This window comes from Oncorhynchus masou, chromosome 9 (genome assembly GCF_036934945.1).
Source record: "Oncorhynchus masou masou isolate Uvic2021 chromosome 9, UVic_Omas_1.1, whole genome shotgun sequence".
Taxonomy (NCBI): Eukaryota; Metazoa; Chordata; class Actinopteri; order Salmoniformes; family Salmonidae; genus Oncorhynchus; species Oncorhynchus masou.
The window spans coordinates 56594558-56620235 of NC_088220.1; the positions used below are offsets into that span (position 1 = coordinate 56594558).

Here is a 25678-nt window from a genome sequence, read left to right on the forward strand (position 1 = left end):
TTAGCTATATACACAGGGTACCAGTACTGAGTCAATGGATAATGATAACTTAGCTATATACACAGGGTACCAGTACTGAGTCAATGAATAAATGGTAACTTAGCTATATACACAGGGTACCAGTACTGAGTCGACGAATAAATGGTAACTTAGCTATATACACAGGGTACCAGTACTGAGTTAATGAGTAACGATAACTTAGCTATATACACAGGGTACCAGTACTGAGTCAATGAGTAATGATAACTTAGCTATATACACAGGGTACCAGTACTGAGTCAATGAGTAACGATAACTTAGCTATATACACAGGGTACCAGTATAACACATTGACAACTGACACCCACGGAGCATCGTTACCCATCACACCACAAAAGCCGCGGCCCTTGCAGAGCAAGGGGAACAACTACTTCAAGGTCTCAGAGCGAGTGACGTCACCGATTGAAACGCTGTTAGCCCGCACCACCGCTAACTAGCTAGCCATTTCACATCGGTTACACCAGTCAATGAGTAATGATAACTTAGCTATATACACAGGGTACCAGTACTGAGTCAATGAGTAATGATAACTTAGCTATATACACAGGGTACCAGTACTGAGGCGATGTGCAGGGGTATGAGGTGATTGAAGTATATATGTACATAAAGGTAGGGATAAAGTGACTAGGCAAGAGGATAGATAATAGTATGTGATGAGTCAAAAGGGTCAGTGCATATAGTCCATCAACACATGTCTGCTGGCTATTACCAAAGATGGTAGATAAATTAAGAGAATTCACTCATTAAATGAAGATAGTTCACTCAGTTTACCAATGAAATTAAATTGTCAGTTCCAGTCTACTTAACTGGGTGTGTCTCGCATAGACACAAATGCAACAATAGCAGCTGGGTCTGGTCTACTTAGTTCATTGACTTTTATTGAACCAGAAAAAAACTCTGAATGGGGTGTCCTCTTCCATCTCTACTATTACTAGTAACCTCTTCCTGCTTCAGACAATGGATAACTTCCTGAATTCTTGCCTATCACCACTCCTAAGGTCCTCTCCCCCAGCAGCAGCACATGCTAATTGAGCGTGCGCGACATCTGCCAACTAGATTATTCCTGCTCCTTGCTCTTGGAGAATAATGATTAACGATGGGAACCTGTTATTGAGAGCTCATCAGGGTCTGCAGTCCCAATGGGAACAAAGTGGGCATCTCTGGAGGATGGGGTCACAGGGTCAGGGGCTGATGTGACCTCCCAATGAGTTAATGAAAAGAGCAGGGTAGCTGGGCGGGGCACTGGGCGGCAGGGCTCCTTACATGACGCTTGCTGAGGAAGAATGTGCTGAACCAATGTTGGGTTGAGCAGTGTGTGTTGAGGTAGTGTGTGTTGAGGTGGTGTGTAGGGCAGCGTTGGGGTGGGAGGTCCTACTACTACTACTTTCACTCTCAAACGTTGAGCTCCAAATCAACCACTAGCCACCTCTATCCCTTGACAATTCAAGTACTGTATATCTGAATAGATCGGCTAGTTTGAAGGCTAGTTTGAATAGCTCCAACTTTCCTCTTACCTCTTGGATACACCAATCCAATCCTCTCGGATCTGGTGCCAAGGGGGTAGAGGCTAGGGGTCGATCAGGTGCTGGTGAGGTGGTGTAGGGCTGGGTTGAAGTAGGAGGTAATAAGGGTACATTTTATTTTCGTTCTCTCTCTCCAAGGTGACCCTGCTTGTCCTTAGAAACCAAGTGTGGGTGTGACCTGGAATGACAATATGGCGACCCATCCTTGGTTTCTGAGGCCGTGCGGACATACACATTTTAAACCAAGAGCTGTTGGGTATTATTTTTGTGTTATGCAATAGAGCTGGGTTTCCCAACCCAGGAGTATCAGGAGTACATGTTACACCAACAACACAACAAATCAAAATGTGTTTTTGGACATGAGTCGACTGCAACAGGTGTAGACCTTACAGTGAAATGCTTACTTAACCAACAATGCAGTTAGATTTTTTATTTTTATGAATTAAAATTGAAATATAACAAACAATAGCAATAGTGAGGTTATATACAAGGGATTATGGTACAGAGTCAATGTGGAGGCTATATACAGGGGTTCTGGTACAGAGTCAATGTGGAGGCTATATACAGGGGGTTCTGGTACAGAGTCAATGTGGAGGCTATATGCTGCGGGTTCTGGTACAGAGTCAATGTGGAGGCTATATGCTGCGGGTTCTGGTACAGAGTCAATGTGGAGGCTATATACAGGGGGTTCTGGTATAGAGTCAATGTGGAGGCCATATACTGCGGGTTCTGGTACAGAGTCAATGTGGAGGCTATATGCTGCGGGTTCTGGTACAGAGTCAATGTGGAGGCTATATACAGGGGTTACCGGTACAGAGTCAATGTGGAGGCTATATACAGGTGGTTCTGGGACAGAGTCAATGTGGAGGCTATATGCTGCGGGTTCTGGTACAGAGTCAATGTGGAGGCTATATACAGGGGTTACCGGTACAGAGTCAATGTGGAGGCTATATACAGGTGGTTCTGGGACAGAGTCAATGTGGAGGCTATATGCTGCGGGTTCTGGTACAGAGTCAATGTGGAGGCTATATACAGGGGTTACCGGTACAGAGTCAATGTGGAGGCTATATACAGGGGGTTCTGGTATAAAGTCAATGTGGAGGCTATATACAGGGGGTTCTGTTACAGAGTCAATGTGGAGGCTATATACTGCGGGTTCTGGTACAGAGTCAATGTGCGAGGGCACTGGTTAGTCGAGGTAATTGAGGTAATATGTACATGTAGGTAGAGGTAAAGTGACTATGCATGGATAACAAACAGAGAGTAGCAGCAGTGTACTTAATGATGGTGTTGGAGTCGTGCCTGACCGTGCAGTCATGGGTGAACAGGGAGTACAAGAGGGAACTGAACACGCACCCCTGAGGGGACCCTTTGTTGAGGATCAGCGTGGCAGATGTGTTGTTACCTACCCTTACCATCATAAACACCATCATAAACACAGTTTGGTAGCTGGCCATGTCATTTGCATGGCACAAATATTTATTCTCAATGGAGTCAATGTTTATTTGCATGTCGACAAATGCAAGTGAAAGCATTGATCAAATGACTTGAGAATAGAGATCAATCCATCAACAGGGATACAACATTCCAGTCATAGTCAGTACAACCCATTCAAACACAATTCCTGCACATCCTGATGAGTCTCTCATGGGTAACCACACTCTTTGGGAAAAGGCAGAAACGATTTCATTCATTTTTAGGAGCCGAGATGAACAGACTTGTTTTAGCAACAGCCTTAATCAGTTGAAGTTAGTTTTAGGCTATATTTGAACTTCTAACCTTGCAGTCAAAGAGACTGCTTCTATGCAAGGAATTCAGAGTTGAGCACACCAGTCCTTAATTCTTTGCAGTAAGGGCACTCTCAACCCATAAGGGATTGCTACATATGGTCTCTGCTGGGTCAGTCCAAAAACATACTTTGGACCTTCTTTCCCTCTGCCCCCATCTCTCTCACGGCTGTTTTCTGTCTATCCATATGTCTCCCTCCCTCTATTTCTCTCACTGTCTTGTTTCTTCTTCTTTCCTGTCCTCCCCCTCTGCCTGTAGCGGTGACTCACGTCCATTATCTGTCTCTGTCTGTCTGTCTGTCTGTCTGTCTGTCTGGCTCTGTCTCTGTCTAGCTACAGTCTGTCTCTGTCTAGCTACAGTCTGTCTGTCTCTGTCTATATCTAGCTACAGTCTGTCTGTCTCTGTCTGTCTATATCTAGCTGCAGTCTGTCTGTCTCTGTCTGTCTATATCTAGCTACAGTCTGTCTGTCTGTCTGTCTGTCTGTCTGTCTGTCTGTCTGTCTGTCTGTCTGTCTGTCTGTCTGTCTGTCTGTCTGTCTGTCCGTCCGTCCGTCCGTCCGTCCGTCCGTCCGTCTGTCTGTCTATGTCTATTCTAGCTACAGTCGGTCTGCTGTTCTTGCCTGCTACTGATTACAGTTAACGGCTGGGCTGCTATGTGTTTTCTGTATGGCAGCCTATAATATTTGTGCAATGATAATGACATGGCCAGCTACCAAACTCTGATATGACCAACAACACTTCGTAGAGACATAAAACATAATTTGCTGTCTGATAGATAGTGTTTCTGATGGCTGTGTGTGTGTGTGTGTGTGTGTGTGTGTGTGTGTGTGTGTGTGTGTGTGTGTGTGTGTGTGTGTGTGTGTGTGTGTGTGTGTGTGTGTGTGTGTGTGTGTGTGTGTGTGTGTGTGTGTGTGTGTGTGTGTGTGTGTGTGTTGTTCTATCGGAGTTGAAGGAACTGCCATTCTGATGTCTGTTTGGAATTCCTGTACAGTTTCTCTTGTTGGATGGATGTCTTCCCTCCGCGCTGGGCCACAGAGGCTCATGGACAGTGTGTGTGTGTGTGTGTGTGTGTGTGTGTGTGTGTGTGTGTGTGTGTGTGTGTGTGTGTGTGTGTGTGTGTGTGTGTGTGTGTGTGTGTGTGTGTGTGAGAGAGAGATCATGCACAAGTGTGTGAAAGCTCCCTGAGCACTTCAACAGGAGCAGATTAGCAAGCTCTCAGCCTGCTTATCTTTTATTGCCAAAGCATCTGCGTGTCTTTCAGTGCTCTCTGTTGTATTACTCTTCTCCTTTGAGGTGCGTTCTTTACATTTCCCTTTGCATAGGCTTTAGAAGTTCAAAAGGGGATTAGAAGGAGACTTCCTTATTGTCAACATCTCAGCTGCAAGGCCTAAACAAACATTAATGATCATAATTATTGTACGGTTAAGGTAATAATGTGGTGTGCTTCCTGCTTCCCTCGGATAGGAACGAGAAGAGCCACGGGCAGCAATGTGGTTAGGGAGTTAAGACTGCGCTCAGTGATTATCTGGGCTCCAACATACACAGTTTTGCTATGGGGAGACCCTGATTTGTCATGTGGTCTCAATCTACACAAACAAAAAAGAGCCAAATGGTTGTTAAAGACTGCCAACTCACAGAGCTGACTCCACTTCTTTATCCCCCCTTCTCTCTCTCTGCCTCTATTGCTCTCTCTCTCTTTCTCTCTCTCTCTCTCTCTCTCTCTCTCTCTCTCTCTCTCTCTCTCTCTCTCTTCTCTCTCTCTCTCTCAATTCAATTCAAGGGGCATGGGAAACATGTGTTAACGTTGCCAAAGCAAGTGAGGTAGATAATATACAAAAGTGAAATAAACAATAAAAATGAACAGTAAACATTACACATACAGAAGTTTCAAAACAATAAAGACATTACAAATGTCATATTATATATATATATACAGTGTTGTAACAATGTACAAATGATTAAAGTACACAAGGGTAAATAAATAAGCATAAATATGGGTTGTATTTACAATGGTGTTTGTTCTTCACTGGTTGCCCTTTTCTCGTGGCAACAGGTCACACATCTTGCTGCTGTGATGGCACACTGTGGTATTTTACCCAGTAGATATGGGAGTTTATCAACATTGGATTTGTTCTCGAATTCTTTGTGGATCTGTGTAATCTGAGGGAAATATGTCTCTCTAATATGGTCATACATTGGGCAGGAGGTTAGGAAGTGCAGCTCAGTTGCCACCTCATTTTGTGGACAGTGAGCACATAGCCTGTCTTCTCTTGAGAGCCATGTCAGCCTACGGCGGCCTTTCTCAATAGCAAGGCTATGCTCACTGAGTCTGTATATAGTCAAAGCTTTCCTTAAGTTTGGGTCAGTCACAGTGGTCAGGTATTCTGCCACTGTGTACTCTCTGTTTAAGGCCAAATAGCATTGTAATTTGCTCTGTTTTTTTTGTTAATTCTTTCCAATGTGTCAAGTAATTATCTTTTTGTTTTCTCATGATTTGGTTGGGTCTAATTGTGCTGTTGTCCTGGGGCTCAGTGGGGTGTGTTTGTGTTTGTGAACAGAGCCCCAGGACCAGCTTGCTTAGGGGACTCTTCTCCAGGTTCATCTCTCTGTAGGTGATGGCTTTGTTATGGAAGGTTTTGGAATCGCTTCCTTTTAGGTGGTTGTAGAATTTTAAGGCTTTTTTCTGGATTTGGATAATTAATGGGTATCGGCCTAATTCTGCTCTCTCTCTCTCTCTCTCTCTCTCTCTCTGCCTCTCTCTCTCTCTGCCTCTCTCTCTCTCTCTGCCTCTCTCTCTCTCTGCCTCTTTCTCTCTGCCTCTCTCTATCTCTCAAGTTTTGGGGACCTCTGCTTGTGAAATGTTTGGTAATTTAAGGGGCAATGGCACCATTAGTTTATTTATAGCCACGAGTTCACAGTAAATCATTAGCAAACAGACAGGGACAGAATGTCAAATGTCTTCTCCATCATAAGATATGACCCACCAGAGGAACACTTCTCATAGGAGGCTGTCAGGATGGAGGATTGGCCAGCATGTGTGTGTGTGTGTGTGTGTGTGTGTGTGTGTGTGTGTGTGTGTGTGTGTGTGTGTGTGTGTGTGTGTGTGTGTGTGTGTCTGTGTGTCTGTGTGTGTGTGTGTGTGTGTGTGTGTGTGTGTGTGTGTGTGTGTGTGTGTTTGTGTGGGGGCTGAGATTGCCTTGACAGGCATTAGAGAATTCTCACACCTCTGTCCACACATTCCTGTACTGACTGACAATAATCTGTTGTCCCAATACATCTCAACTACAGGGACTTCGAACCACACAGCGTTTGATCAGCACACAGAGGACAAACAAACTCTAGTCAAGGACCTCTTGTCTGTCCCCACAGTGAGCCATGATGGAACCATCTAACAACAGATGTACTGACTCAGCTAGAAAGATTGAATGCTACTCCATATGCAAGTAAAGAAACAAACTATGACATTGTGCGAACATTTAACATTACTCTATGCACATGTGGGTTTGAAATGGAGCACGCTCAAATATCTGAATGAGAAACACTCACACATGTTGAGTGTGTTTGAATGACACAGCTTGATTGTATTAGCAGTATATTGTGTCGAATGATATCTCCTTTGAAGACATTCCACAAGATCAGTGTAAAAAGGAGCTGATCGGAGTCATGATACCAGCACCACAGAGCCTGTAGTATTAATGGAAGAGAACAAGGGGTAAACAACCAGGCAGCAACAAGCTGGAAACCATTTCAGAGGAGAGAAAAAAGAAAGCGAGAAAATGTGAAGAGAATGAAAACAGTTCTCATGCCCGACTGACTCTGTCAGCATCGTCATTTAATTGGGAGTACCTGTTTACATTCACATGCAAAGTACTGACTGCAATTTAAGGCCAAGCATCTGTCTGTGGAGTGATGACAAGAGTGTGCTTTGGCTTTACCCTTTAGCTTGAACCTGTTTTACACTGACTCTGAACCTCAAAACAAGAGTTTGCCGGGCTCTTCCTCATCAATGTGAATGGCATATGTAAGCTATATTATGTAGCTAGCTTCCCCTGTTCCTTATGCCTTGCTTACATTGGCCCCAGCAGATGAACAACAGGACTGAAGTTAGGACATGGTTTAGTTTTTCTCTCTAGAAAAAGAGTCATCAAAGCACTACTGGGTCTGTCTTAAAGCTGGGTCTGTCTTATAGCTGGGTCTGTCTTAAAGCTGGGTCTGTCTTAAAGCTGGGTCTGTCTTAAAGCGGGGTCTGTCTTAAAGCTGGGTCTGTCTTAAAGCGGGGTCTGTCTTAAAGCTGGGTCTGTCTTAAAGCGGGGTCTGTCTTATAGCTGGGTCTGTCTTAAAGCTGGGTCTGTCTTAAAGCTGGGTCTGTCTTATAGCTGGGTCTGTCTTAAAGCTGGGTCTGTCTTAAAGCTGGGTCTTTCTTAAAGCTGGGTCTGTCTTAAAGCTGGGTCTGTCTTAAAGCGGGGTCTGTCTTAAAGCTGGGTCTGTCTTAAAGCTGGGTCTGTTTTAAAGCGGGGTCTGTCTTAAAGCGGGGTCTGTCTTAAAGCTGGGTCTGTCTTAAGGCAGGGTCTGTCTTAAAGCTGGGTCTGTCTTAAAGCTGGGTCTGTCTTAAAGCTTGGTCTGTCTTAAAGCGGGGTCTGTCTTAAAGCAGGGTCTGTCTTAAAGCTGGGTCCGTCTTAAAGCTGGGTCCGTCTTAAAGCTGGGTCCGTCTTAAACCTGGGTCTGTCTTAAGGCAGGGTCTGTCTTAAAGCTGGGTCTGTCTTAAAGCTTGATCTGTCTTAAGGCAGGGTCTGTCTTAAAGATGGCCCTTTGTTGGACCGCTGGGACATCTACAAAGTCTGGGAGAGAAAATGAACTTACTGAAAGGTTGGGAAGACTTCCTTTATGGTTGAGAGAGAAAAACGTCTTACAAAACAGAGGGGAATGATTCAACCAAAGAAGGGAGAAGCTCCAAAGCTCCACAGTTTACAATGGATTTGGGTTCAGTTTTGCTTACATTGCAGTTTGTAGGCTATAAAAACGGAGGTTCTGGCTTTCCTTCCTTCCCCAGATGTCAACGAGTGTTCGACAGCTAACGGCGGCTGTGAGGGACATTGCTGCAACACCATTGGAAGCTTCTACTGCAAGTGCCCCGAGGGCAGTCGACTGGGCCCCGATGACAAGGCCTGTCAGGGTGAGAAAGGGCGAGCTGGGCCTCCTGGGTGGGTGTGGTGGTCAGGAGGGCAGAGAAGGACTTAAACCTTAAAACCTTAAACCTTAAAATGCTCCTTGAGGATTGGGCGTAGATCATCCACAAATGTCCTCTTGCAGGCTCTGTGCTGTGCTGTTTTCTCCACTTCAGACAGAGACAGGAAGAGTCAGAGACACAAAAGAGCTTAGCAGACCACACACACACACAGGGAACACAATCTGAACAGGGGTGGAGATCTGGTCAACCAGTGAAATCAAAACCCTGCCTATTTGTTCTGACAGAAGCATGCTGAGTTAGCTGAGTTGTCTGCGTTAGCTGACAGGGCTATGGCCCTGTTGCTCTGAGGGGGTGCAGGTGTCAACAGGTGCCCTTAGCCTTTGACCCCTGACATGGGACGGTGTCACTATCTAGTGAGATGGGCGGTCACCTCCCCAAACAGCTGTCAGCCTCTCAGGCAGACCCAGCCTCTTCTGCTCAGGTCAAGACTGCCACACAATAACATTCAGACTACATTCAACCCCCAACCCAACTCCCAGTCTCAGCCTTACGCTTGAATGAAAGATGTCCTTTGTATCCTGCTGAAATCCTCTCACACGACGAACCTTAAATATGTTACCTTCCAAACTTCCACTGCAACTATTACCATTCAGGTATCCTCACTCAGCGAGGCAGCTGATTGGTCTAAATGGATTGGCATGTGACTTTTCAGTCCTTGAACCTCACAATCTATGCGCAGGTTATGAAAAGGCTCCTTACACGGCAGACAGCCCTCCTCTTTGACCCGCTCTTAGCCTCTTCTAGTGGAGGTTACCTAATTAAAGTAGCATTTAGTTCATTATGAGAACATTCCCACGAGCTGAGACTGCTGTGATGAATAGAGAATGCCCTTAACCCCCGTTCTGGTATCAGATTACCTTAGGCCCAATCATAAAATATACCATTAGGGGGAGTAAAAATACATCTGACTCTGTATCAGTGCTACTGTCATCACCAGTAGTTGCCTGCAGTGCAAATCCCACTAGGGATTAGCAGGAACCAGAAAGTAGTTGAAACAGCTCGACTCGTTTGTGTTCTCCAAATGGGTCGTAAACGTTGACTGTCCTTGGAGGAGCACTCAGGTATGTTGTCTCCTCATCATGCCTCTGCTCCCTAGAACATGGAACAACGTGGAACATATGTTTAGATGTACCAGAATGGTTCTGGAATGGTCCTAAACACTCAGTTCTGCTGCATAGCAGACAACCTGTGTTGAAAGAACGTCAGTGTTGAATCATCAATACTAGGGCTAGAGGACTTCCTGACCACATGGAAGAACTCTGCACTCCAGTTCAGAGGGCTATAAGTAGGGTCCATGAGGTTTTCCTAATCGGGTCATGGGGTCAGAACATACTCCTGGTCCTAGTCATTAGAGTTAACAGCAAAGCGCTGTACGCAAACTTCCACTGATGAAGAGAATGTGTGTCCAATTGGTGATTCAACATTAATGGTTGATTTAATTGTATCAAAGTGGTGAGTTAGTCTATAAAGTGGTCATAAACATTGTGTTCCTGAAACAGTCACTCGTGAAGTCATCACTTCCATCATCAAGCCAACCTTCTTATTGTGTCAGCGTCCAACTATGAGATTGTTGTCAAACAAAAAGAATGACAGTGCCGGAACATTTTTTACTGCATTCCTAAGTGTGACACGGTCATGTGTCATGACAAGCATCGCTATAACTTGGGCCTTTAACACTCTCCCCTGGAACACCCATGAAAACACTACATCCCAAATAGCATCCTATTCCCTATTTAGTGCACTACTTTTGACCAGGCCCCATAGAGCTCTGGTCAAAAGTAGTGCACTATATAGGGAATAGGTTGCCATTTGGGACACATCCACTGTAACACACATATTAGTCTCTGATGAATGTGGCCATTTTTTGGTTCATGTCTGTTAGAGTGCTCAAGTCACAAATGTTTTCTAAAGGTTTGTGTATTATTCCATCATAATAAAGCATTCCTTCAAACTTCCTTCATCAATGCCCATAGAGGGAATAAACTGGCACAACCTTCTATTAAAATGAACTTCTTCTGCAGCACACTTGCTTTGAGAGTGTCTGAGAATATTGGCTCAATGTTTGAACATTTTCACATACTTTTTGAGCCCAGGTTTGATTGTCAGTCCATCTGTCTCCTCCATAGATGTGAATGAGTGTGAGGAGCTGAATGGCGGTTGCCAGCAGACCTGTGTGAACACGGCAGGCTCCTACCACTGTGAGTGCAGTCAGGGCTTCCGCATGCACACTGATGGAAGGACCTGCATTGGTGAGTAATGACCATGCGAGACCAGATTCGATCCCGGTCGTCAGCACAACTCAAGATTATGTTATCCCTCTGAGTTAAAGTTAGCCCTCTGAGTTAAAGGCATTGGTTTAGTTATTGAAAGCCAATACTCCAATATTCAGATCTCAGTCAAGGTTACTCATTACACAAGCACAGTTCACCAAACAATCTCCTCCACACATTTTCCAACATCTGTTCCGTAGCTTACTACCTAATTCATTTTAGTAGGTTTTGCTCCTTGCCATTTCGAATGACGCTACTTTTTGGTTTGCGCCTGCGTAGCTAACGTAGCTAACATCTGGTGCTGCCTTTGAAACTCCAGGAGACTGGACTGCGATTCACGCTTCCACCAACGGAGAAAGTGTCTCTGTTTTGTGTCTCCAGCACCCAGTTCCAACGTGAGAGAACACAGCTACTCAACCACACGACTACCAGTTGGTCTGAAGTGATGGGAAACTACATCAAGTACTCGAGGCTCCATTAGGAGGACAAGAGAAGGTTTTAGATTCCCAACGTTGGAAATTAGAGTGTTTATGTCGGTCCAACCTATTGGCACAGGTGCTGGACAACAAAAATAACTTTGAAAAAAGGTCATTCCCAACTCACTATTTGCTGCTCCCTATAATCAATAAAACCTGATCAAATATCACTTGTGTGGGAGCATTAGTGCTAGTGAAGACAAAGTTCACTGTTGTCTCCAGCCCTGTGGGTGTAGACTCAGGATTGGTGGGTGGTGGTTGAGGGATGAGGGGGATGAGAGGGGAGGTGTCTCTGCTTGGCTTCCTAATTGCGTCTGCTGAAGTCATCACAGTTAAAGCTAACCTTTCCCCCTCCAGTTTTACAGGCCGTCTGTGTAATCTGGTCTGTCTTTAAGGCACCCCGAAGGCCCAGCACTGACTTCCTTACTCAGCACAGGAGTAAATCATAAGAGGGATACTCACGGATGGAAAGAGCATTAGAACCCAACCAGGGGCACCCTCTGGAGAAAGCTGGAACCGGGAACCATCATTTTCCAATTTCCAGTCTGTAGAGCTTTCTGTAATCACAAGTTCCCATTATGGTGTTGTGAAAAGATGGAGCTGGTCCAACAGTGTTGTAGCCCACAATATGGTTCTTCCTTCTTTGGATTCACACTTTAGCGACAGGTCTCTAGGAAGGGTTACTCGTTTACTCACCAAAATGGTGATCAAAGATAACATTAGTGAAAGTACAGATGTAGGATCTTAATTTGAGTTAGTTGGCGACAGCATGAAAATAATCCTGCAGCAACAGAAAATGTGATTATAATTAATGGTAATTTTTGTAGGGGTTGATACATTTTTTGTTAGGGCAAATCAAGTCTGAAATGTCAAAGTGGAAATTGCAAACTTTAGAAGCCTTTTTGAATCTCAAATACAATTTGCTTTTTCTGCTGTGCATAAAATTCAGCGACAAAAGAGTGATTACATTAAGATCCTACATTTCTAACTACCTCAGCATGCTGTTGAATACCTCTCTCCTGACAGTTGCCGCATCATTTCATTTGCACACAGAAATATTTTTCTCTAGTCTGTCATATGTGAAGTTCTTCATTTCTTGTGTCTGTCTTTCTGTCTGTCCCAACTATGAAGCTGTGAACTCCTGCTCGGTGAAGAATGGCGGCTGTGAACAGAAGTGTGTGGACATGGGCAACGACCACTACAAGTGCGAGTGTCGTATGAACTACCAGCTGAAGAGGGATGGGAAGCACTGCGAGTGTGAGTCTTGACTACATTGGATATGGTGCTCTGACTTCCCTACAGTTACAACAATAGTATATTTATGTTAGAATGGAGAGCAAAGAGTTACATATAAAGAACAGGAGGAAGGTGTCCGTTTTGGCATGACCAGGACATGACTAAGTAAAACTTTCTCTGCAAATTGACACTGAGTTACATGAAGGTCATAAAGTCACATGCTGTGCTGACTGTGGCCTGGTCTGTCTGTCTGTCTGTCTGTCTGTCTGTCTGTCTGTCTGTCTGTCTGTCTGTCTGTCTGTCTGTCTGTCTGTCTGTCGTCCGTCCGTCCGCCCGTCCGTCCGTCTGTCAGTGAGGGACCCCTGTGTGGACAGGAATGGAGGCTGTGCTCAGCTATGTCATTCTGTGGACGGTGAAGCAGAGTGCAGCTGCAGACCAGGGTACACACTGGCCAGAGAGAGCCAGGGCTGTGAGGGTAAGAGCACACACGTGTACAGTATGTCTGGAAATGCGCTGATATGCACACACACACACAAACTATGGTTCTCATATTTCAGTATGCTGTTACATGCAGACAGCCTTCCCAGAAATGTCCAAGAGTGAAAGAGACTTTTACGAACTTGTCTATAAATCTCCACCACCATGAACCCTCTTAAGAAAGCAAGCCTAGTCCATTAAAGCCCTCATTGAGAGCTGTCCACTGAAAAATCATAGCCATCACCTCTATCCATCTCATGAACTTTGTGAACATTGAGTTTTAATGGTGGTTTAACTGACACTCCGTTAATGTAATGTAAACGTTTGCTATTCTTCAAATCAGTGCTCCTGGACAACATTCACCAGAGAGTTGCCTTTGTCCCGGGGCCATTAGAGCTGAGGCTTTATGACCCAGCCCTCCGGGGCCGTATGTATGACTGGAGCTGTGTGTGGGGCCTAAAGCTGATTAATGCTATGGCTGGAAGTTACTACTATAACATGGGGTGGCTAGAAGGCTATAGGGTTCAGGCAACTTCATTAAACACAACACTCTGTGTGTGTGTGTGTGTGTGTGTGTGTGTGTGTGTGTGTGTGTGTGTGTGTGTGTGTGTGTGTGTGTGTGTGTGTGTGTGTGTGTGTGTGTGTGTGTGTGTGTGCCTTTGTGTGTGTGTGTGTGTGCCTTTGTGTGTGTGTGTGTGCCTTTGTGTGTGTGTGTGTGCCTTTGTGTGTGTGTGCCTTTGTGTGTGTGTGCCTTTGTGTGTGTGCGCCTTTGTGTGCGTGTGTGTGTGAGTACATGCGTGCATGCCTTTGTGTGTGTGTGTGTGCCTTTGTGAGTGTGTGTGTGTGTGTGCGTGTGTGTGTGTGTGTGTGTGTGTGTGTGTGTGTGTGTGCGTACGTGCGTGCATGCCTTTGTGTGTGTGTGTGTGTGTGTGTGTGTGTGTGTGTGTGTGTGCGTGTGTTTGCAGTATGTTTCATAATCACCCAGAGCAGCCCACCACCAGACTTGTGCTTTAGCATTACTATGATGAAAGGTCAAGAGCAGATCACTGACCCACAAGTCAGTTTCTTAACCAGAAGCATTTTCCCCGCCTCGAAAACAGAGGAAGTGGTCATGCTGTACCTAGCTTATATTCATAGCCTCATTCATAGCCTCATATCAATAAAAATGGGATCCCTGTAATATAATCTCTGCTTGTGCTTTGTGACTGTGCCCTATTGACTTACAGTATCTCATGCTATCCTTTGTAGACATAGATGAGTGCAGCTCGGGCCAGGCCATGTGTGCCCATCGCTGTGTCAACACCCTGGGCTCTTTCAGCTGTGTGTGTAACCCTGGCTTTGAGCTGGGCGCTGACGGAAAACAGTGCTACCGTGAGTATACATGATCATTTACATTAGAGTCATTTAGCAGATGCTCTTCTTACCCAAAGTGACTTACATTCAGTAAATTCAACTAAAACAGGCAAAATCACAGTTGTGTAATATCATGGTTAGGGCCAAAAATAAGCCTGGGTCCCTCGTCGTAGGCTTATAACTAAGGTCAGGACTTGGTCAGGTGCTGGTCAGGTGTCCTGGTCAGGTGACATGATCAGGAAAATCTCCCTGACCCTAATTGCAATATGTTCATGTGACGCTAACATGTGTAAGATGGTTAATGTGTGAAAGATGGCTAATGTTTTGGTGTATTGCAAACAGATACTGTTGTTGGGTGCCAGCCTTCACTTGACTGGTTGTATCCTCCTATTTGCAGGCATTGAGATGGAGATCGTGAACAGCTGTGAGAAGAACAACGGAGGATGCTCCCACCACTGTGAACACACCACCAACGGACCCCTCTGCTCCTGTAACCAAGGATACCAACTGGCTGAGGACAGGAAGACCTGTGTGGGTGGGTACTCTCTGTTGGGTCATCATTGTCAGAGCTTGTCAGAGTTTTTCCTGGTCAGGTCAAAAGGTAAGGAAAAACTCCTGGTTTAGTCATTCTCGTTTAGTCAATTTCATTCTTTAGTCTATGGCGAGTATAGAAGGAACAGATCAAATATGGGTCTTGTTAATTAAGCACCAAATATATACAGTACCAGTCAAACGTTTGGACACACCTACTCACTCAAAGGTTTTTCTATATTTTCACTATTTTCCACATTGTAGAATAATAGTGAAGACATCAAAACTATAAAATAACACATATGGAATCATGCAGTAACCAAAAAAGTGTTTAACAAATTCTTCAAAGTAACCACCTTCTGCCTTGATGACACCTTTGCACACTCTTGGCATTCTCTCAATCAACAGGTGTGCCCTGTTAAAAGTTAATTTGTGGAATTTATTTCCTTCTTATGCATTTGAGCTATGTTGTGTTGTGACAAGGTAGGGTTGGTATACAGAAGACAGCTCAAAGTCCATATTATGGCAAGAACAGCTCAAATAAGCAGAGAGAAACGACAGTCCATCATCCTCTACGGCAGGTATTCCCAAACTGGGGGACGCGCAATGCCGTCAGGGGTACGCCAAATAAAAATGTGATTCACATTAAAAAATAGATATTATTATACAATTATTAATTTATTTTTTCTTCACATTTTCAAACACTACATTTATATTTTCCAACGGGGCTACACATTTGGGTGAGTTTTTTCTCTCGCATGAGTAGCCTCGTTTCGCTGCCAAAAATAAAATTCAACCATCTCATGTTCAGCGAAATAACAACACAATGTTAAATATCCTGTATTTGACAAATAAGCCACAGGAGTTTTTTGAGCGAGAATAAAGACAACTTTCAAGTAGTAAGACATGTATAAAAGCAACAGGTACCATTAATAAGAAGGGGCTAGAAGAGTCTTATATGGTGAGCTACCGAGTAGCTAGAACAGGCAAGCCCCCTACTATTGTGGGGACTTCATTCTTCCTGCTGCCGCGGGTATGGCTGGGACGGCCAATGCTGGGGGAAAAGGCCCACAAAACTATACAGACAATGCCTTCATCAAACAACACTGTTTCATGACACATCAGTGACATGGCAGCCGATGTTTTGAAACAAGTACTGCTTTGCACACAAGCCAGGGAATTATATGCGTTAAAGCTGGATGAGTCAACAGAGTGGCAGACCTGGCAAAGCTCCTGGTATGTGTCCGTTACGTTTATAGAGAGTCAATTAAGGAAGACATCCTCTTCTGCAAACCACAGGAAACCAGGACAACATGAGAGGATATATTTTAGAGGTCGACCGATTATGATTTTTGCCAATACCGATTATTGGAGGACCAAAAAAAGCTGATACTGATTAATCGGCCGATTTTTATTTAGTTATTTATTTGTAATAATGACAATTATAGCAATACTGATCGAACACTTTTATTTCAACTTAATATAATACACTAATAAAATCAATTTAGCCTCAAATAAATAATTAAACATGTTCCATTTGGTTTAAATAATGCAAAAACAAAGTGTTGGAGAATAAAGTAAAAGTGCATATGTGCCATGTAAAAAAGCTAACGTTTAAGTTCCTTGCTCAGAACATGAGAACATATGAAAGCTGGTGGTTCCTTCAATGTTCCCAGGTAAGAAGTTTTAGGTTGTAGTTATTATAGTATTTATAGGACTATTTCTCTCTATACCATTTGTATTTCATATACCTTTGACTATTGGATGTTCTTATAGGCACTTTAATGTTGCCAGTGCACCAGCATAGCTTCCGTCCCTCTCCTCGCCCCTACCTGGGCTCGAACCAGGAACACATCAACAACAGCCACCCTCGAAGCGTCGTTACCTATCGCTCCACAAAAGCCGCGGCTCTTGCAGAGCAAGGGGAACAACTACTTCAAGGTCTCAGAGCGAGTGACGTCACCGATTGAAACGCTATCAGCGTGCACCCCGCTAACTAGCTAGCCATTTCACATCGGTTACACCAGCATAATCTCGGGAGTTGATAGGCTTAAAGTCATAAACAGCTCAATGCTTGAAGCACAGCGAAGAGCTGCTGGCAAACGCACAAAAGTGCTGTTTGAATGAATGCTTACGAGCCTGCTGCTGCCTACCACCGCTCAGTCAGACTGCTCTATCAAATATCAAATTATAGGCTTAATTATAATATAATAACTCACAGAAATACGAGCCTTAGGTCATTAATATGGTCAAATCCGGAAACTATCATTTTGAAAATAAAACGTTTATTCTTTCAGTGAAATACGGAACGGGTGGCATCCATAAGTCTAAAAATTCCTGTTACATTGCATAACCTTCAATGTTATGTCATCATTACGTAAAATTCTGGCAAATTACTTTGCAACGAGCCAGACGGCCCAAACTGTTGAATATACCCTGACTCTGTGTGTAATGAACGCAAGAGAAGTGACACAATTTCCCTAGTTTAATATTGCCTGCTAACCTGGATTTCTGTTTACTAAATATGCAGGTTTCAAAAAATATACTTCAGTGTATTGATTTTAAGAAAGGCATTGATGTTTATGGTTAGGTTCATTCATGCAACGATTGTGTTTTTTTTGCAAGTGGGCTTTTTTAAGACATCCCCCGTTTGGCGAAGTTGGCTGTCTTTGTTAAGAAGAAATGGTCTTCACACAGTCCGCAACGAGCCAGGTGGCCCAAACTGCTGCATAAACACTGACTCTGTTGCACAGAATGCAGGAGAAGTGGCACAATTTACCTAGTAAAAAGAAATTCATGTTAGCAGGCAATATTAACTAAATATGCAGGTTTAAAAATATATACTTGTGTATTGACTTTAAGAAAGGCGTTGATGTTTATGGTTAGGTACATTGGTGCAACGACAGTGTTTTTTTTCGTGAATGGGCTTGTTAAATCACCCATTTGGCAAAGTAGGCTATGATTCAATGATAAATTAACAGGCACCGCATCGATTATATGCTAGATAAACTAGTAATATCATCAACGTGCGGGACAAAATTGAAGCTACGATTAAGCTTCTCTGTCTGCATTAACAAGGACAACACACAGGTCTTTCCATCATTGTATGATTTTGTGTGTGCAAATGAACTCAAGTTTACGGACCATGTCAAATGTGATATAGCGAAGCACCTGAGTGAGCTGGGTGCGTAATTACGCATGTACTTTCCCGAAACGGACGACACAAACAACTAGATTCGTTATCCCTTTCATGCCCTGCCCCCAGTCCACTTACCAATATATGAACAAGAAAGCCTCATCAAAATTGCAGCAAGCGGTTCTGTGAACATTTAATTTAATCAGAAGCCACTGCCAGATTTTGGAAAGGGCTGTGCTCAGAGTTTCTTGCCTTGGCAAATAGCGCTGTTAAGACACTGATGCCCTTTGCAACCACATACCTAGGTGAGAGTGGATTCTCGGCCCTCACTAGCATGAAAACTAAATACAGGCACAGACTGTGTGTGGAAAATGATTTAAGACTGAGACTCTCTCCAATACAAGCCAACATTGCAGAGTTATGTGCATCATTTCAAGCACACCCTTCTCAATAACCTGTGGTGAGTTACTCACAATTTTTGATGAACAATTAAGGTTGTAAAATGGCTAAATAAAGAGCTAAATGATTGATTATTATTATATTATTATTTATGCCCTGGTCCTTTAATCCTATAAGAACTCTCTGTTATTTCCCACAAGCCGTGTTGTGTTCAAAAACTCACACTCATTCTTATGTTAAATAAATGCATCGTATAGTGTGTGTGTGGTAGGCTTTCAATGATGGCAAAAAAACAACATTTGAGAGTGCGCTGACCCTGGTGCTAGAGGGGGTACGCAGCTGGCCCTGGTGCTAGAGGGGGTACGCAGCTGGCCCTGGTGCTAGAGGGGGTACGCAGCTGGCCCTGGTGCTAGAGGGGGTACGCAGCTGGCCCTGGTGCTAGAGGGGGTACGCAGCTGGCCCTGGTGCTAGAGGGGGTACGCAGCTGACCCTGGTGCTAGAGGGGGTACGCAGCTGACCCTGGTGCTAGAGGGGGTACGCAGCTGACCCTGGTGCTAGAGGGGGTACGCAGCTGACCCTGGTGCTAGAGGGGGTACGCAGCTGACCCTGGTGCTAGAGGGGCACGCAGCTGGCCCTGGTGAGGGGGTACGCAGCTGACCCTAGTGCTAGAGGGGGTACGCAGCTGACCCTGGTTTTAGAGGGGGTACGCAGCTGACCCTGGTGCTAGAGGGGGTACGCAGCTGACCCTGGTGCTAGAGGGGGTACGCAGCTGACCCTGGTGCTAGAGGGGGTACGCAGCTGACCCTAGTGCTAGAGGGGGTACGCAGCTGACCCTAGTGCTAGAGGGGGTATGCAGCTGACCCTGGTGCTAGACCCTAGTGCTAGAGGGGGTACGCAGCTGACCCTAGTGCTAGAGGGGGTACGCAGCTGACCCTGGTGCTAGAGGGGGTACGCAGCTGACCCTGGTGCTAGAGGAGGTACGCAGCTGACCCTGGTGCTAGAGGGGGTACGCAGCTGACCCTGGTGCTAGAGGGGGTACAGCTGGAGGTTGAATGTTTGAAGGGGTACGGGAATATAAAAACTTTGGGAACCACTGCTCTATATATAGGAACCACTGCTCTATGGGATTGCCAAGAAGGAGAGTGATGGATTGCTGCATAAGATGACCTGGCCTCCACAATCACCCGACCTCAACCCAATTGAGATGATTTGGGATGAGTTGAACCACGGAGAGGAGGAAAAGCAGAATCTAAAATATATTTTGAATTGTTTAAAACTTTTTTGGTTACTATATGATTCCATGTGTAATTTCATAGTTTTGATGTCTTCACTATTATTTTACAATGTAGAAAATAGTAATAATAAAGAAAAACCCTTGGATGAGTAGGTGTGTCCAAACTTTTGACTGGTATTGTATATTTTTTCTGAAACAATTTCCGTTGCAAAATGTATTGAAATGTTTTCCGTTGCGTGCCCAAATGAACAATCATCTTTTGTTGTACCTCCCCAGACAGTGATGAGTGTGAGAGTGGGGAGGCGTGCTGCAGTCATTTCTGTAAGAACTACCCGGGGGGCTATGAGTGCAGCTGCAAGGCAGGCTACAGGCTCCACGCAGATGGCTGTGGCTGCAATGGTAAGAGGATAATACGTTGACCAGCATCCACTCATTATCTTGGTCCAAATTGACTCTGGATTGAGTTTACATTATTGTATAAGACAGAGGTGACTGAATGTTAAGTATGGTCAGTATGAAATTCAACACAGTGATCTAGAGACTCTTGACAGCTTCTACCCCCAAGCCATAAGACTGCTGAACAATTCATCAAATGCCCCCCCCCCCTGTTTTTACACTGCTGCTACTCACTGTTTATTATCTATGCATAGTCACTTTACCCCTACCTATAAGTACAAATGACCTCAACTAAACTGTACCCCCACACATTGACTCGGTGCCGGCACCCCCTGTATATAGCCTCGTTACTGTTATTTTATTGTGTTACTTTATACTTTTTTACTTTTTTGATTTAGTAAATATTTTCTTAACTCCATTTCTGGAACTGCATTGTTAGTTAAGGGCTTGTCAGTCAGCATTTCACTGTAAGGTGTTGTATTCCGAGCATGTGACAAATAACATGTGATTTGATTTGATAGACTTGAAGGGGCATGTTTAGGCATCCATTTGACCATGGCCGTCAACATTGATGATTGATCACCGAGAAGATGATTATGCATTGACAGTGTCTAATAACTCAATGTACTAGTTTTGATAATGCAAATTGGACACTTGTATAGTACCTTCTAAATATGCAAAGTACGTCCTATTGTTTTGTGGTCTTGTCAGATATTGATGAGTGCCTGGCAGAGAGTTCTGTCTGTGAACACTACTGTGTGAACACACTGGGGACCTACGAGTGTTTCTGCAGAATGGGCTTCCGTTTGGACAACGACCAGAGAGCCTGCATCTGTGAGTGATATTTGATCCTAATATTATACTGTGCTATACTATGCTAAGTTATACTATACGATACTATCCTATGCTATACTCCGCTGTACTTTACTATGCTATACTATTTGAAAGGGGAGACCTTGTCAGTTGTACAACTGAATGTCTTCAACTGAAATGTGTCTTCCTCATTTAACCCAACCCCTCTGATGCTTTGCTCTGCTATAATATACAATGATGTACAATACTATACTTTACTATACTATGCTATACTGTGCTGTAATTTCACAGGGAATTTATATGCATTGTTTTTAAACATGTGAAAGTAACTCTGAGAGACATTTGTGATGTTTTCCAACAGCAGGCTATAGTAATGCTAAAATCACCTTGAGCATTCAAATGAATGCAATGTAAATGATAGTATAGTATAGTACAGTATAATACAGTATAGTTTAGTATAGTATAGTATAATACAGTATATTACAGTACAAAATAGTAGAATATAGTATAATATATTATAGTATAGCATAGTATAGTATAATACAGTTTAGTATAGTAGAATATTGTATAGTAGAATATAGTAGAGTATATTATAGTATAGCATAAAATAGTATAATATATTACAGTATAATTTCGTATAATATAGTATAATACAATATAGTATAGTATAATATAGAATAGTATAATATAGTAGTGTAATACAGTATAGTATAATATAGTATAGTGTAATACAGTATAGTATAATATAGTATAGTTAGATGTCATGTAAATGTGCTGAATGTGAAAGTGTTCTGAGTGTCTCCTGTCTGTCTGTCTGTCTGTCTGTCTGTCTGTCTGTCTGTCTGTCTGTCTGTCTGTCTGTCTGTCTGTCTGTCTGTCTGTCTGTCTGTCTGTCTGTCTGTCTGTCTGTCTGTCTGTCTGTCTGTCCGTCCGTCCGTCCGTCCGTCCGTCTGTCTGTCTGTCTGTCCCAATGCAGCGCTGTACGGCAGTGACCTGGATGACGATGAAGAGGAGGATGACCCAGAGGAGGATCTGGAAGTGCACCGGTTGCCAGATCTGCTGTTCCGACGGCCCCCTCAGCTCCTGCAGTACACTGCAGCCCTGCACTCACCCTATGGTGATGATGAGGAGGAAGAGGCACAGAGAGGGGAACTCACCCTGGTCAGCCACATAGGTAGCGAATCAGTGCTTACATACATGCCTGGTTGATGAGCAACGTTGTCACACATATACTCTGTCTCAGACATTGGACCTACCTTATGTGGCAAAAATTGTAAATCATGCCATGGTTTTACAGGACTATGTGCGTGTGTGTCTCAGTGTGTCTAGATGATTCCTTTGGGGATGACTGTGGTGTGAGCTGTGCTGACTGTGAGAACGGAGCAGTGTGTGGGGCGGACAGAGACCGCTGTGAATGTACACCTGGATGGACTGGCGTCATCTGCAACGATAGTAAGTTGCTCTCCTCTCCACAGCTTCTCTTATTATCACTGTAACCCTTGAAAAGCATCAATCACCTGATAGAGTTTCAGTGTTATTCAGTGCATATTATTGAGCAGGCAGTTATTTGATTGGTTAGTCCTCAGGGTTAGGTATTTGAACCCAGATCTGGCCTGGAGAGTGGCCAAGTGCCCCATGGACAGAATACAGCCCCCAGGCCAGGGATGTCCACTGTCAAACACTGTGTTAGAAAGAGAAGCCATTGTTTCACAGCCGAACATGATTAATGAGTGTCTTTGGGCTGGACCTGAACCAGGGATATAATTATGTTTGGAATTGTGGAGCCACGTCGGGATAAATCCATTACAATCAGTCATTGTTATACATTTAAACATGCTCCTTTGGGCTAGTGTTCAAATTTACACCAAGAAGAGTTAGGTTATGATGAGGCCATTTTCCCTGACCAGTGGGGAAGATTGGAAACATAGCAGAGAACGGCCATTTCTGTCATCTCATTAGGTTTTAATCGTTAGCTTGGGAAGAAGACAACTACCACCTGGAGAAGAGAATATTATTATACACGGATCTGTGCAAAATATCAAGAACACCTTCCCGCTGTTGAGTTTGCACCCAGAACAGCCTCAAGGGTTTACTGCGTTCAGTTTTGCAACTGACTAGGTATCCCCTTCGCTATGTCATGGAAAGAGCTGGTGTTCATAATGTACACTATGTAGACATGCTATTGCATTTTGCATGACAGCATGTGTTAGATATGGAAGGCGGTGCTGTGTTTGCCTGATACAGTGTAACCAGAGAGGAATAGAAGTAAAGCACAAATCTTTATACCTAAAAATATTCAGTTTTCTCAGAACTTGTTATGTACTGATTTTGCACTAGCCGAGCTTGCCACATTGCCACGTGGCTACAAGCATGACTAATTGCTAACTGACACATTTTCCCTCAGAGGTTCATCAACTAGTTACGCAGAAGAAGTGTGACATGGAATGTTGACTGGCTTTTACTGAACCCATTCAGAAGGTCCAGCTGGGTTGTGTGGTCATTTCTATACAAACCGTGTGGGATTCATGTGGGAAGCGCAAAAAGCTAAGAAAGACCCTCATGTGAAGAAGATAATATGAAAGACAAGTGATAGAATGTCTCTCTCTCTCTCCCCTCCCAGCTTGTCCTGTAGGGACCTACGGACAGGGCTGTAACAGCCTGTGTCGGTGCCAGAATGGGGGCTCCTGTGAACCAGTGACCGGGAGGTGTGTTTGCCCACCAGGGGTGCAGGGCCAGCTCTGTGAGGACGGTAGGGACTGACACGCACACACTCACATGCACACGCACGCACACACATACACACGCACACGCACACACGCACGGACCAGGCTACATGCTGGAAGGGCAAAATCTGGTCTAACCACATGTGCAACTCTTCTGTGTCTTGTTGACAGGTTGCCCACAAGGATACTTTGGGAAACACTGTAGGCGGAGGTGTAACTGCCCCAACAACGGGCGCTGCCACCGTCTCTATGGAGCCTGCCTGTGTGCCCCGGGGCTGTACGGGCGCTTCTGCCACCTGCGTGAGTACCCGTATCCTCTAAACTACAGTACCCAGCAGCCACCACGACTGACATCTTAATGTAGCGCAGGAGTGTTCTTCTGCCCTCTGGAGCTTTTGTTCCACAGCCTGATTCAGCTAATAAACTAAACAGTTCAGTTGAATCAGGTATCTTAGTACTGGTCTGGAACAAAATGTCATGTCTTATTATGTCTGTTCCTGTCCTTTCTCTTCACTCTGTCTCTCTCTGCTGGTCTTTTTAGGTTACCTTCTCTGTCTCTCCTTCTTCAGCTGTTCTACATCTCCCCTAACTAGCTCATTCACTCTTTCCCACCTGTTCTCTCTTTCCCCTCTGATTAGGTCTCTATTTCTCTCTCTGTTCCTGCTACTTTCAGTGTCTGATTCTTGTTTGTGTTTTTCATGCCAGAAGCAAGCTGTCGTCTCGTTTGCTTCCACCTTGTCCTATCCTGTCGGAGTCTGCCTGGCAGGTGCATCCTGCATTATACTAACGTTCTTTTTGTTCCATTGACAACGTTGGAAGAGGATTTATGCCATTCCTGTTTTTCATTAAAGAACTCTGTTTTCTGTAAAAACCGCTTTTGGGTCTTCACTCAAGTACATAACAGAAGAATCAGACCAAGAATGGACCCAGCGGCTCCGGACCCTTTTCACTCCGCCGTCGAGATCCAGGGAGCGATGCTAGGCAGACACGAGGAGGAATTGTCTGCTGCTCGACATGCCGTTGAGACCCTGGCCGGCCAAGTCTCCGACCTCACAAGACAGGTTCACCAACTCCACCTCGATCCACCGCCCACTTCCAGGGTTTCCGAGTCTCCGGAGCCCAGGATCAACAACCCGCCGTGTTACTCTGGGGAGCCCACTGAGTGCCGCTCATTCCTCACTCAGTGTGATGTGGTGTTCTCTCTCCAGCCCAACACTTACTCCAGGAGCGCAGCCCGCATCGCCTACGTCATTTCTCTCCTTACCGGACGGGCGCGTGAGTGGGGCACGGCAATCTGGGAGGCGAGGGCTGAGTGTATTAACCAGTATCAGGACTTTAAGGAGGAGATGATACGGGTTTTTGACCGTTCTGTTTTTGGGGAGGAGGCTTCCAGGGCCCTGTCTTCCCTATGTCAGGGGAATCGATCCATAACGGATTATTCTATTGAGTTTCGCACTCTCGCTGCCTCTAGTGACTGGAACGAGCCGGCTTTGCTCGCTCGTTTTCTGGAGGGTCTCCTCGTCGAGGTTAAGGATGAGATCCTCTCCCGGGAGGTTCCTTCCAGTCTGGACTCCTTAATAGCTCTCGCTATTCGCATAGAGCGACGGTTTGATCTTCGTCGCCGAGCTCGTGGAAAGGAGTTCGCGTTCTCCGTTGCTCCCCTCTCCACATCACTGCCACCTGCCGCTTCACTGCCACCCTCCTCCGCCGGCTCGGATGCTGAGCCTATGCAGCTGGGGGGTATCCGCATCTCGGCCAAGGAGAAGGAACGGAGAATCACCAATCGCCTCTGTCTCTACTGCGGCTCCGCTGGTCATTTTGTCACCTCATGTCCAGTAAAAGCCAGAGCTCATCAGTAAGAGGAGGGCTACTGGTGAGCGCAACTACTCAGGCCTCTCCTTCTGGATCACGCACTACCTTTCCGGTCCATCTCCGCTGGCCCGGTTCATCTGCTTCCTGCAGTGCCTTGATAGACTCTGGGGCGGAGGGCTGTTTTATGGACGAGACCTGGGCTCGGGAACATGACATTCCTCTCA

General features: G+C 44.8%; 1 pseudogene; it reads left to right on the top strand.

Annotated features, from left to right (window-relative positions):
- Window positions 1-25678, top strand: part of LOC135546293 (multiple epidermal growth factor-like domains protein 6) — a 111201-nt pseudogene that overhangs the window by 33070 nt on the left and 52453 nt on the right.